Source organism: Leptinotarsa decemlineata, unplaced genomic scaffold (genome assembly GCF_025532065.1).
Source record: "Leptinotarsa decemlineata unplaced genomic scaffold, Ldec_3_MD MMD2_tig00026328_RagTag_RagTag, whole genome shotgun sequence".
NCBI lineage: Eukaryota > Metazoa > Arthropoda > Insecta > Coleoptera > Chrysomelidae > Leptinotarsa > Leptinotarsa decemlineata.
The window spans coordinates 28609273-28622509 of NW_027412688.1; the positions used below are offsets into that span (position 1 = coordinate 28609273).

The following is a 13237-nucleotide window of genomic DNA, read 5'->3' on the forward strand; positions in this document are numbered from 1 at the left end:
TTATTGCCTAGGAGTCTACGTATAAAGGTTAATAATTGATGCTCAATTGATTTTCACGTCTATTGCACATTTTCATACAACCAAAATCACATATTGATACATAATTTAGTATTAGAAAGAGGTGAAATTTCACTTATATGGAATAGTATCATCCTCAATGGCGAACAACGATTTTTGGAATAAAACGCCTCTTCAGCATCATTCTAGATAACATTAGGTACAAGATGAAGCACAAGTTACTTCTCTGCGTGAGCTACACATCTTTGTGAAAATCTACTTCGAAATTAATTACTTTCTTCCATTCTTTGGAAGATTCCCACATATTTTTATAGAGATGGGGAAGTAGAAAGCGAAAACCATATTGACCCAAAAAATAATCCATCCTTAAAATATACCCCTTTCAATTCAAATGAGTGTCTTATGGCTGGGATTAAATCATATTAATGAATGAATGTCATTACTTACTGTCATCAATGACTAAGTAGATTAAACTCATGTGTGACATGAAGTCGTAATTTTATGAATGAACTGAGTGCTTCATCTTGTAATGCTATCCAGATTTGTGCTGAAGAGGCAATAAGACATGAATCTTCTTTCGAAACATCGATGTCCACCATTGACAGCGTTCCATGTAAGTTAAATGTTACCTCTTTCGTATATTATATTGTGTAGCAATCCTGTGAATGATATCTGATACATTTCTATAACGAATGTTTGGAGTACAAACTGAATAGGAAAAAGTGTTTCTTGTATAATTCAATGTTCCAGTTTATTTCTAAAAGTTACTTTTTTGCATAATTTTCACATCTAAAAAGAGTTCATTTTGGAATGTAGGTATTGCTTCATTCCTTTTTTTATTCCTATCCTTCAATTTCTCTCACGACCAGATTTTACCACAAGATACAACAAAAAAATTCAAAACTAATCTAACGAACTGATTAAAAAACACAAAAATACATAAGGATGGAATTCCTTTGAGGCCTATCGTTAGTTTTGTTGGTTCTCCCATCTATAGGCTTTCGAAATGGACTAGCGAAATATTGACACACGGTTTCGAAAAAGATAAATTATATGTGAAAGATTCTCTCGAATTTTCTAATTTTATCAGAATTAAAATTATACCTGACAATTATATTTTAATTTCTCTTGAATTGGTATCTCTTTTTACTAACATTCCTATAGATCTGTTGATTAGTATAATTAGAAGAAAATGGGAAATCATTTTAAACTTCACCACTTCACCCATAGATCGTTTCATGGAAGTTGTTGAATTCTGTATAGAGGCCAATTATTTTAGTTACAATGGATCTTTTTACAAAATTTGGGGTTGGGAATGGGTAATTGTATGTCACCCATTTGTGGGTGGGTGATAGTTTTCATCCAAAACTAAAATTTACTTTAGAAATGGAAGAAAACAATTCGTTAGCATTTTCAGATACTCAAATAATTAAAGATGCAAACCGAATTTTAAAGGTAGACTGGGTATCATAAAACAACTTTTTTTGAGAGATTTTTAAATTATTTTTCGAAACGTAATTTTCATAGTAAAATCAGCATTATAAGGAATTTGAAAATCAGAGCAATTGCCATTTGCAATTCTGAATTCCATAATAAAAATCTCCAATTAATTGAGAATCGCCTAGTGAAAAATAATTTTCCTAGGGCCCTTAATAGAAAAATAATTGAAGAAAGAAGTTTCTTCTCCCAAAATACAGGGGTGAAACCCCAATATCACAAAATTCCATTTGTAGAAAATGTATCTGACAAACTAGGAATGCTTCTCAGTACCGAACAAATTAAAGTGGCCTTTTCAAATGAAATTACAGTTGAAAAGCATTTTTTGTCGCAACAAAAAACACCACAAGAAATACAATCAAATATAGTGTACAAATTGAACTGTGGAACCTCTCACAAATGTTATGTTGGTCAAATCGGACGGTATCTTAAACCACGAGTTTCAGAACACATGAGAGACTCTAAAAAGAAACTGAATATAAAAAACCCCACAGCTCTTGTTGAACATAAAAAAAGAATATGGACACATTTTTGATTTTGATCATCACACTATTTTAGATGTTCAACCATATTTATCCAAAAGACTTTTGAGCGAAATGATACATATCCTTAAATGCGATAGTGTTACGACTAGAAGAGATGTCGATAGCCTTAATACTGCATATTTCAATTTGATAAGTAAAATACCGGAATAATTTATCCTTTTTTCATTATTTTTGTTTCTGCCATTGATTACAAAACATACACCACCTTATCAGATTCACAGATAGAGCCATTCGTTTGTTTCATGTCGTTTTGTGTTGGTGTTGTCTCGGAAATTTTGATTGTTTGCAATGTTTTTTATTTTTATTTTTAAACATGTATCTAAAATAACGATGAGATTAACGATGAGATTGAAACCTTTGGTGTGAAAGTTGAATAACTTGTTTCCTAACCTAACCTAACCTAACCTAACACCAAACTGATATTTTTGCACTCGACACGCGTTTGGCCAACAAAGTTAGCTTCCTCAGGAGAAGAAAATTGATCTAAAATGTATGTAAAAATGTGTAAAAAAATATATCTGAAATGTCTGATGGTTTTTGAAATACTGATATTATCAACACGAAAAAACTACTTTTCGGTGAGTAATTTAATTAAGGACTAATTATTTTCTTGTGAAAAATTGAAACGATAATAATCGTATGAGTTTTGTGGAACGTATGTTTATGAAAATTCATTGTTACAGAACTCTGAAGAAGAATGTAATTAAATTCGATACGTCGGCAAGAAACCAATTGTTTTTTGAAGAAAATTTTTTTTACCTGAACTCGTATTATATGAAGAACTAAATAGGTAGAATTCAGTAAGTATGAACACGTCTGAGGAAGCCATGGTATACCGAAACATGTGTTGCTGTTTTGTGAACTCTTTAGAAAAATCTCACAAGAAAGTTTTGCTTGAATACAAAATTTGAGTATTCACCCATATTCTCTCACATAATTCCTACATTATTTTGCCAAACTCTAGCTTTCCATTCTTCAGATACTCAGAATTATTATTATGCAGGGTGTTCCATCTCGGACGAGCCACCCCGTATATTTCATATCCTATAGTGAGTGGAAAAATTTCCCGAAAGAAGTCGAATGATTTTGTTTGGAGGACATCTTTTGACGTATATTTTAGGCTTGAACGAGCAACCCCCTAATAGGGGGCTCCTCATCCCCTCAAACTTGAATAGGGGAGAGGGGTTGAGTGATATTTTATTTGAAAAGTTTTGGAAGCCTCTTCACAACGGTGTATGAAAAACGTAAATTTGATGAACCGTTTTCACCAAAAATATATTTTGCAGCTCGAATGAACCACCTTGAATAATTTGATTATTTTTACATGTACAAGCCCATTTTTACTAAGCACTTTTTACAAACTCAAACAATCTCTCAAAAAATCACATTTTTGAAAATATTGAATTGTTTTATCATCATGCTTACAATAAAAAAAAATCAAATCTGCGTGTTTAAATCAAATGTTCAAATTGTCCTCCATTGACTTCCATACAATAATACAATCTTGACTGAAAACCGTCTCTGACATGGTTCAGCATAATTGGAGTTATTTGACGACACATTCTTTGGCGTATTTAGTCCAAATTTTCAGGGTGAGTCACAAAAAACGTGGACTTGAGATGTCCCCACAAGAAGAAGTCAAGAGGGTTCAGTTCAGGAGATCGGGTAGGCCACTCCATAGAAACTATTCTTCCAATCCAACGACCAGGGTATTGCAAATTGAGGTATTGGCGAACTGGTGCGGCGTAGTGCGTAGGAGCTCCGTCTTGTAGGAAATGCAATTGTTGTTCAAGTAGTAGAGGATCGTTTTCTAATTGTTCAGTTATTAACGGTTCAATCGCATTTTCCAGCATTTCGAAATAACGTTCGCCAGTCAAATTACCAGGAATAAACAGAGGTCTCCCAAAATTCCTACCCAAACGTTTAGCTTTTCTGGATGTTGACTGTGAGCTTCTCGAAATACATGAGGATTTGTATCGCACCAAATTCTGCAGTTATGCCGGCTAACCTCTCCATTAAGTGAAAAAGTGCATTTGTCAGAAAAGCAAATGTTGTACAAGAAATTTGGGATATTGTTGACACGCTCTGCCATAATTTCGCCAAACTCTTGCCTTCGATCCCAATCATCATCATTCAATTCACGAATTAATTTAATTTTGTACGGATGGAACTTGTGTCTATGTAAAATTCTGAAATTGTAATACCGTAATACCGAAAACTTCAGAAAGTTGTACAGATTGTGTGTTTGGCATAAGTTGGACATGTCCCAATACCGCCACAGCTGCTCCTTCATCATTCACAATTCCAATAGATGTCTTTTTTTTATCAATTACTGAACCCGTCTCCTCCACAAATTTTGAAACCAATTCCAGTACGTAGTTTTGGCGAACGCTACGTTCAGGATGGTTTTGGTTAAATGTCCTTGCAGCCGCTCGGGCACAATTTTGTTTTTGGTAATGAAGGCTAACCAGCTCAATACGTTCTTGCAATGTGTACACCATATTTTTTGAAATTTCAAATAAATCAGCAAAGTAGTAACTCAACAAATTGATTTCAATTCTGAAATGATCGAAGAAATGTTACAACCAGATAATCACCTTCTAAGCACAAAAAATTAAGGCAAGATAGGGAAATGTTCTGCTGTTTTTTTTATTTATTAGTTTGAGAGAAAGTATTATGGTATGAAAGTCAATGGAGGACAATTTGAACATTGGATTTAAACACGCAGATTTGACTTTTTTATTGTAGGCATGATGATAACACCATTAAATTCTTCAATAATGTAATTTTTTGACGATTGTTTGAGTTTGTGAAGAGGGCTTGACAAAAATAGGTTTGTACATTGTAAAAATAACCAAATTATTCAAGGTAGCTCATTTGAGCTGCAAAATAGATTTTTGGCGAAAACGGTTCATCAAATTTAGGTTTTTCATACACCGTTGTAAAGAAGCTTCCACCTTTGAAATGAAGTATCACTCAACCTCTCTCCCTTATTCAAATTTGAGGGGTTGAAGAACCCCCTATTAGGGAGTTGCTCATCCAAGCCTAAAATATATGTCAAAAGATGTCCCCCAAACAAAATCATTCGGGAATTTTTTCCACTCACTATGGGATAAGAAATATACGGGGTGACTCATCTGAGATGGAACACCCTGTATATCTATTACTGTTCTCATGCACGGAACTCTCACCTCCTATGTTAGTGTGTGTATGAATGATTTCTATTTTACAAAAATGATATAACACATTTCACATTGTTGACTTTCAAAGATGAAAATATTACGCATTCGAAGCGGAAAAACAAATATAGAAATCGAAAACTATGAACTGAAAATAACTCTGTTATACTATTAAATTTGTGTATTTCTGAAATTCTTCATTAACATGTGGACGGGAAATCATCCAATGTAGGTCAGCGTGATGAATACACCAAAATAATATCTTACTCAATATTATGAAGATGTTCCGGTTCAAATATGTTCAAAGTCATCAAAAGCGAATCAGATTTCTTATGTACAACTGTATATAATAGCGGGCTATTTTAAAATATCCAACTGTTCTGCGTCACTCACCACAGTGGAATTAATTTACTGTAGCTTTCTGCAAATCTCTCAACCTGGTGAAGGTAATATGGGATGTAAACAATGTTAAAATAAACTTCAAGTTGGCAGAACTATACGATGATACAGAAAAATGGGCCTAAAGTTGCTGTAAATATTTCAAATTTGTCATTTCAAAATATTATTTTTTCTGAATGTAATTATGGTCAGTATTTTGTTCCCTATAATCTTATTCCTTATCGTCTTTCGACGAATATGAATCTTTCAAATCGGCCTAGTACGTAGTTACATCTGGGGTACCACAAGGTTCTAATCTTCGACCTCTTTTATTTTTAATTTTCATTAATGACTCGGCAACCTCTTTGAATATTCCTAGCCTACTATTTGCAGACGACCTAAAACTATATTATAAAATCGACGACATTACTGACTGCGAACGTGTACATTATGAATTAGATGTAATCAAACTTTGGTGAAATAATAACTGTCTACAACTGAACGTATCCAAATGTAAAATAATATCATTTACAACAAAAAAGCAAACTTTAATGTACGAGTATCCAATCAACAAAACTACAATCAACCACGTACATGAGATAAAAGATCTTGGTATAACATTCGACAGTAAATTAACATTCACAACACATATAAGGAATATGACTGCTGATGCAAATAGGATGCTTGGATTCATTTACAGAAATGGCAAGAACTTCAAAAGTATTGCCACCTTAAAATTGCTATATTTTGTGTATGCCAGATCTAAGTTAGAGTATGGCTCTGTGTTATGGAATCCAGTTTGCGACTACCAAAAAACATCAATTGAGAGCGTGCAAAGGAAGTTCCTAAAATACCTATGACTAAAAGTTGATGGTCATATATGATCATAACATATTGTTGACACGATTTAATATGACATCTTTGGAAAATAGGAGAGTTATCCTTGGTATGAAATTCCTACATAAATTACTAAACAACAATATTGACAGTACGGTTCTTTTACCCGAGATCAATTTCTTAGTACCAAGAAGTGAAGGTCAACACAATCTGAAATTCTAGTGCGAAGCATCACGCACAAATGTGCTACGATCACCATTGAATTTTATGTGCAGTAGCTTCAATAAAATATGTGAACACTGCGATATTTACTGTTTATCTTGGAATCAATTTGCTTGATAAAAAAAAAAATTCTTGTGCATTTCCCCCTTCGTCATATAATACTCGTAGCCACAATAGTAACATAGATCTGCCTATCCTTGCGAGCTCCCTTGTTAGGGATTCAATTATATTCAACGGGATCAAACTGTTTAAGCACTTACCAGCCCGAATTGAAAAAAATATAGTGCTTAACAAATTCAAAAAAGCAGTTGAAATGCTACTTGTTGATAGGGCCTATTATTCATTTCAGGAGTATCTTGACGATTCACTTGAATCCTAACATTTACTTCTATGTCCTGTTATTTCCATCTGAATATCGCAGTGTATTTCACATTTTTAGCTTATGTTTATTGTATTTTGTTTAAATTGTGTATGTTTTTTATGTAGATTTTTGTATCTTACATATTATTTATGATTTTGTCTACAAGATGTAGTTCTTCAGACAATAAAGTATATTTGATTGATTGATTGATATACTCAATTTTTTATTTCTCTTTGAAATTCTACTCATACGAATATTTTATAATATATACTTTGTTATAGCATTTACTTTTATACATTTCTATATTCCATTATTTTCAATATTTATTCCATACATACTCTGTAATAATAGCATTTCCTGTAACTGGGTACTCCTGTTGGAAATAAATCGCTTTTTTTTATTTCTATTATTTCAGCTCAGTACTAAATATGGGAACTAGTAACTCAATATATTTTTGAAAAACTCTTAAATACAGATAGACAGAATAGTTTCCTTGCCAATAATACTGATAATGATCTCCTCATTTTCAGAGAAAATTAACATGTATAGATCCTTCAGAAACATCGCAGGGATACATTTTTTTGTGAATACTCAGATTGGATATATTTTATTTCAAAAAAATACCCCTTTCTCTATTCACGTGGATGTAAATGAAAATATTTAGTGTTTTTATTGAATCCTCTTGTAAACAAAGTCACTATTCCTCTATGAAAACCATTGAATATCCAATCTCAGTAGTTCATTTATCAATACTCTGTTCATTATTATTTATCTAATATATACAATATCTGAGAAAAGGACTTTCAACGGGTTATGATCAACTGTATTACCAAATATGCGCCTAACTAACTGACTATTATAAGACAAGTATAGCTCAGGCACCAGTCAATCTAATAATAACACTGATGATCCTCAAACATGACTCAACCTCTGACGGAAGCACCAAACTCTTACGAAGGTTCGAAATAGATGGACACTTCAATGTAGCAGACCACTATTATAATCTTCATGCGGTCATTGTTCACTGCAGTTCTGGCGTTGAATCTGGTCATTATTACGCATTGGTCAAAGACGGAACGGACGATAGTCGTGTCAATAAATATTCTGGTAATATCTTGAATTTATTGGAGCACCTGAAGACACCCTACATTTTGTTTTATCAAAAAAGGAAATTGGCAAGATCTTCAGGTGATGTGGTGCTGCAGGTTTTTCCTGGTTTTCCTGCAGCTGAGAAATCAAATGCGCCACTGGAATCTCAATTAAGTCGCCCCGAAGCGCCAATGAATTTTTGTTGTTGTTTCATAATTTCAAAATTAGTATTACTTTCTTTTTTTACATGTTTCTATAATTAAAAATTATATATTATGTGAAATGAAATACAGTAATTTATGATATTGATGACTTACTTATTTTATGGAAGTTCATCTTCAATTAGATATAGGAATAAAATACTTTGCCTAATTTCCACTTACTTAATGTATGTAACCATTCTCAGTGCTAGAACACTTGATAATGGTGTAAAAACCGAAACCTTGGTCGTATTAATATCAATACATTAAGTAAGTGGAAATTAAACAAAGTATTTTATTCCTATATCTAATTGAAATACAGTAATATCAGTATATAAAAAAAGCATCAAAATCGCGTCACATCATTTATAACTCATAATTTTTGATTTGTTAGTCTTGTTTCTGAGGTTCGGTTTATTAGGTTATGGTACTTGTCATGCTGCGCGCCAAGACAATTGAGGTTATGGCATGTGTGATTGTGCACGTATCAATAATTGTTTCGTCATAATGAAAGCAAATTCATCGATAGCCATCACAGTGTTATTCATTTATAATGCCGCAAGCGAAAAGATTGAATATTTCTCAACGAAGCCACAATTAGAGTGTGTTATTTGATTTGTTGTATTTGTCTTCGCCCGGAACAGCTGTATAACTATTGAAACATTTGTAAATTGAGAAAAAAATTTAAAGTTCTTCACCGCTTGGAGCTTTTTTCACGAGATGGAGCTGCTACTAGTTGACAATCTTTCTATTACGAAGGTTTCACACATAGGTACACTTCCTATCGTCCAACCCGTGTTAGGAATCACATGTTAAAAGGTGAGACCTAGTTAGTCCTTAGCTTGCATAAGTTTCGACTTTTGAGAGTGCTCGGAGCCTCTTCTGATTGGCAGATAGTGAAAACATTTGATCAGATTCAACTACTCGATCATATATTATTTATTTCAATCTATTCTCAATTCCTTCAAGAAATATCGTTGGATTCCTCACAGTATTAGGGATCATAAAGTTATTCGATAGCTCCAAAGATAAACTAATTATATCGATAGTAATCAGGAATTAAATCAGCCCCTGATGTGATTATTCAACGAATGAGTGACTGGACGTAATTTGACAGCTGAAGAATATATGATTTAAAATTAAGCTATCTCATTCTCGAACCGACAGAAAATTGAATCATTATAAATTTTGAAAATCGCTGATTTGGTGCATGTCATCTAAACCAAAAAGAAATTTCATAAAAAAAAAACTTACATCGCAAGTTCCATCCTATGATCTTAATATGCACAAAACCAAGAGCCACCGAAAGCAACAGAAATAAAAAAAGCTGAAAGCTCGACAAATATGCGTGCCTGCACCCAGTCAACTACGAATAGGTCGACGGACCCGCTCGTGATCTATTATACCTAATGATCTTGCGCAAAGGACAATTTGGAGTCCTACCTTAACTGAACACTAGAGGAATACACTTAGAGCCTCAAAGGATCCAGAATACATTAAATTCAAAGGGAGTTTTGGACTGAAGTAACATTTTGAAATCAATTACGAAATGGCACATACAGAGTGTTTCGAAGTCAGCAACGTTTCGACATTGATTTTTTCGTGACAAAATTATTTCGCCAACTTTTGCCTTTCTGAAATTTCGGAGGGTACTCCAGAAAGAATTATATCATCCATTTATACACAGAGACATTATTTAAATAAATGTAGTTTGAAAAAACTAAAAACACGCTTTTAAAGAACATCGAACTGAAAAGTTGAAAATATTTTTTTTAAATAAGCTCAAAACAATAACGAACGAAAAATATTATTGTGAAAAAAGCGACGGGCGCTTGATATACAAAAAATATGGCACAAAGCGCCCACGTTTTTTTCACAATAATATTTTTTATTAATAAGCTTATTTAATACAGATCCCGAGCTTGAGAGGTACAAACAAACAAACATACATACATACATACAGGTGAAGCTAATAAAAGCGTGTTAAAAAAACGTGTATGCCTTTACAGATCATATTCATAGTCATGGAAAAAAACAGTTTCAAGTCTTCATATTCTCATTTTATGTATTATACCGGGTGACAACGAATTCATTGTAGACGACACCATTAAGTTGTTGGCGGGGAAGGACATTTGAAATGTAAACGAAGGTATAGTTCATTACATCTGATATCACTGCCATTAGAATAATCGAAAATCTATACCGGTTTAACCAAAAATGATCCCAAGCAAAAAATTTCAAATGGAACTCTGTATATTTTAGACCCATTGAAGCCATTTTCTTCAAATTCAATATGGTGGCATTATGACCCTATTTATGGAAATATTATCAAACAATTCGATGTATTCTCTGGAATGAAATAAAATTGAAATCAATCTACTGCATGAGAAGGGCAAATTACTGAATTTCCCTAGATATGTTACTGCGTTCGAAAAAAAAATCAGAATACATTTATCCAAGTTATGTTTGCAGAAACAACACAAATACACGAAGTCATCAACAGAAGTCACTGTACTTTGTGGTTTCGGTCGGGTCATCTCGTATTAAAGATGTCACTAAAGTCACCATGAGGCAGCTGCAACTACCTACGTGACATCCGGTTTCAGTAATGTGCCAGAAATGCGTGTTAACACGTGTCTGTGGTTTGCATATTTCTTGAGTGCTTCGTCCATGAATTTTCTCTACTTTCGATTATATCAAATACACTCACTAAGTCATCATCTATATCGTATGATTGGACCCGGATGTCATGCAAGTAGGTAAAGTTGCCTCCTGGTGACTTTAATGATATCTCTAACCCGAGGTGACCTGGCCGATACCACAAAGTACGGCTGATGTCTGTTGATGTCTCCGCGTATTTGTATTATTTCTGCAACCAAGTGTTGCCTAATCTTGACTGTAACGTACTGATGACGGCTAATGCGCCAGAAACACGTATCAACACGTGTCTTCGGTTTGCATATTTTCTGAGTCTATGAAAATGAATGTTGATAATTTTTCTTGAAATATATTCATTTTTTGCTATTATCATAAAATTATTTCGCACTCTGGAAAATAATTAATGTATTTCTAAAAAAAAGAACATGGAATTTTAATGAAAAAATTCTCCCTTCCAGAAGTGTACCAAAAATATTATTATTTTTAATTTTGAAGTGAATACTGAGCTTGAAATTGGTTGACTGATGACTGCTCAGATACTTGAAAAATTATTATTATTATAGATTGAATATGAATATTAGGGGATAAAAAGGGTTGAGACATATACTCATTAATATGCAAAATGAGAAATGAAACTTTCTTTGTTTTTTTGCCACTTTTATTTGTAACTATCGTTACTGCAGTATCGTCTCTAATAAATAGTTTGAAAATATCCATATAGGGCGAATCTGCAGTAACGATAGTTACCTGTAAATAAAAGTAGTAAAAAAAATAGAAAATTTAATTTTTCATGGTAATATCCTACCACGTAGTAACGGCTATAATATCAATCAATGTATTCAATCAATTTACATGAATATGGAATGATACTTCAGCAAAAAAATTCATTCAAATTTCAATTACCTGTGTTTCTAGCTGATTTTTTGCTAGTTGCAAAACTAGTTGCAAAATCTGGGACAATTTTCTATTCTTCAAGCCTTCTATTTGAATGTTTTAGAACGGAAAACCCGTTAGAAAAATTGATAAAAATAAATGGAGCAATAAAAAATTATTTTCCTGTTATTATGTTTTATTATATGAAAGCTAAATGATAGTTCTTCAACTCCTACTGTTTAAAAAATTCTCATAAACGAATAAATTGTTCAAAAGATTTCCATTATTTTTTTGAGTAATCCCTGATAATATTTTCAAGAATTGTAATTGTTCGTAATTGTAATTGTAACTGTTTGTTATTGTTGTATTTTTTTCATTACGCTGAAAAATGCATTCATCAGTTAACAAACTAATAAATGCTGGCATTAAAATTGAGTTATTCTCAAGCATCTTTTGAATTTAAACATTCATCTATTTTTAATATCAATAAATTATCAATTATAGGTTGTTTCTTTTTGAGTACGAAAAAATATAAAAATTGGCAAAAATACAAATATACAGGATTTTTCATTCGAAATAAAATATACTCCTTTTGACATCTTACTTAAGATTCTGAAATCTGTTTAAAAAAATCTGTTTTTCCGTTTAATGAAAGATATAGGTGAGTCATTTTTTGTCGAATTTCAATGTGATGGTTGGTTTTAGTTCCGAGTAGAATATTTGAAAAATTAAGAAATTTCAAATTTTAATATATCAATCAATCAATCAATCAAAATATGCTTCAAAATCAAAGAATAACATTTTGTTGACAAAGCATGTATGTAAATGCAATTGAATTGGTAACATTTGATACATATATAAAAATAAACACTGCCATATAAAATTGAATTAAATAAAAACAATTACTCACTTATTTGAAATTCAAAATATAACAAACAATAAAAGGTGTATAGTGTATAAAAAGTGTTTATTAGTGTATAGAAAGTGTATAGTTTTGGTCTACTTATTATTCTATTCTATCCACATAATATTCTTCCAAACCATAATAGCTTCTATGGGAAAGAACTCTTTTTGCTGCTTTTCTAAAGCTGGCGTTGGACGATATATCTTTAATACTATTTGGAAGGTGATTGTACATTTTGCAGCCGTTATAGATAATTGAATCCTCAACGAGAGTGGAAGATGGTAATGGTAGTTTCAGATGGTTACTTTGACAGGTGAGATATCTACACCCTGTAATGAAATTTTGTTTGTTTTTATTTATGAGACATACTGTTTCAAGTGTTTGAAGTGAAACCTGCACGAATCCCAAAATTTTAGTTCACAAAGGTATCTCAGGGCTCTTTTTTTGTAAGACAAAAACACTTTGAAGAACATTAT

At 32.4% G+C, this 13237-nt stretch overlaps 1 protein-coding gene across 6 annotated transcripts in view; it reads right to left on the reverse strand.

The window, feature by feature from the left end:
* Positions 1-13237, reverse strand: part of LOC111514035 (uncharacterized) — a 91141-nt gene that overhangs the window by 66876 nt on the left and 11028 nt on the right. Inside the window, exon 1 of one of the 6 annotated variants that reach the window (XM_074182314.1) lies at positions 9581-9688. The exons of the other annotated variants lie outside the window; for them this stretch is intronic. The gene's annotated coding sequence lies outside the window, so the exon portion shown is untranslated. Of the gene's footprint in view, positions 1-9580; positions 9689-13237 lie in introns of those variants that run through there. 6 annotated transcript variants of the gene reach the window in all.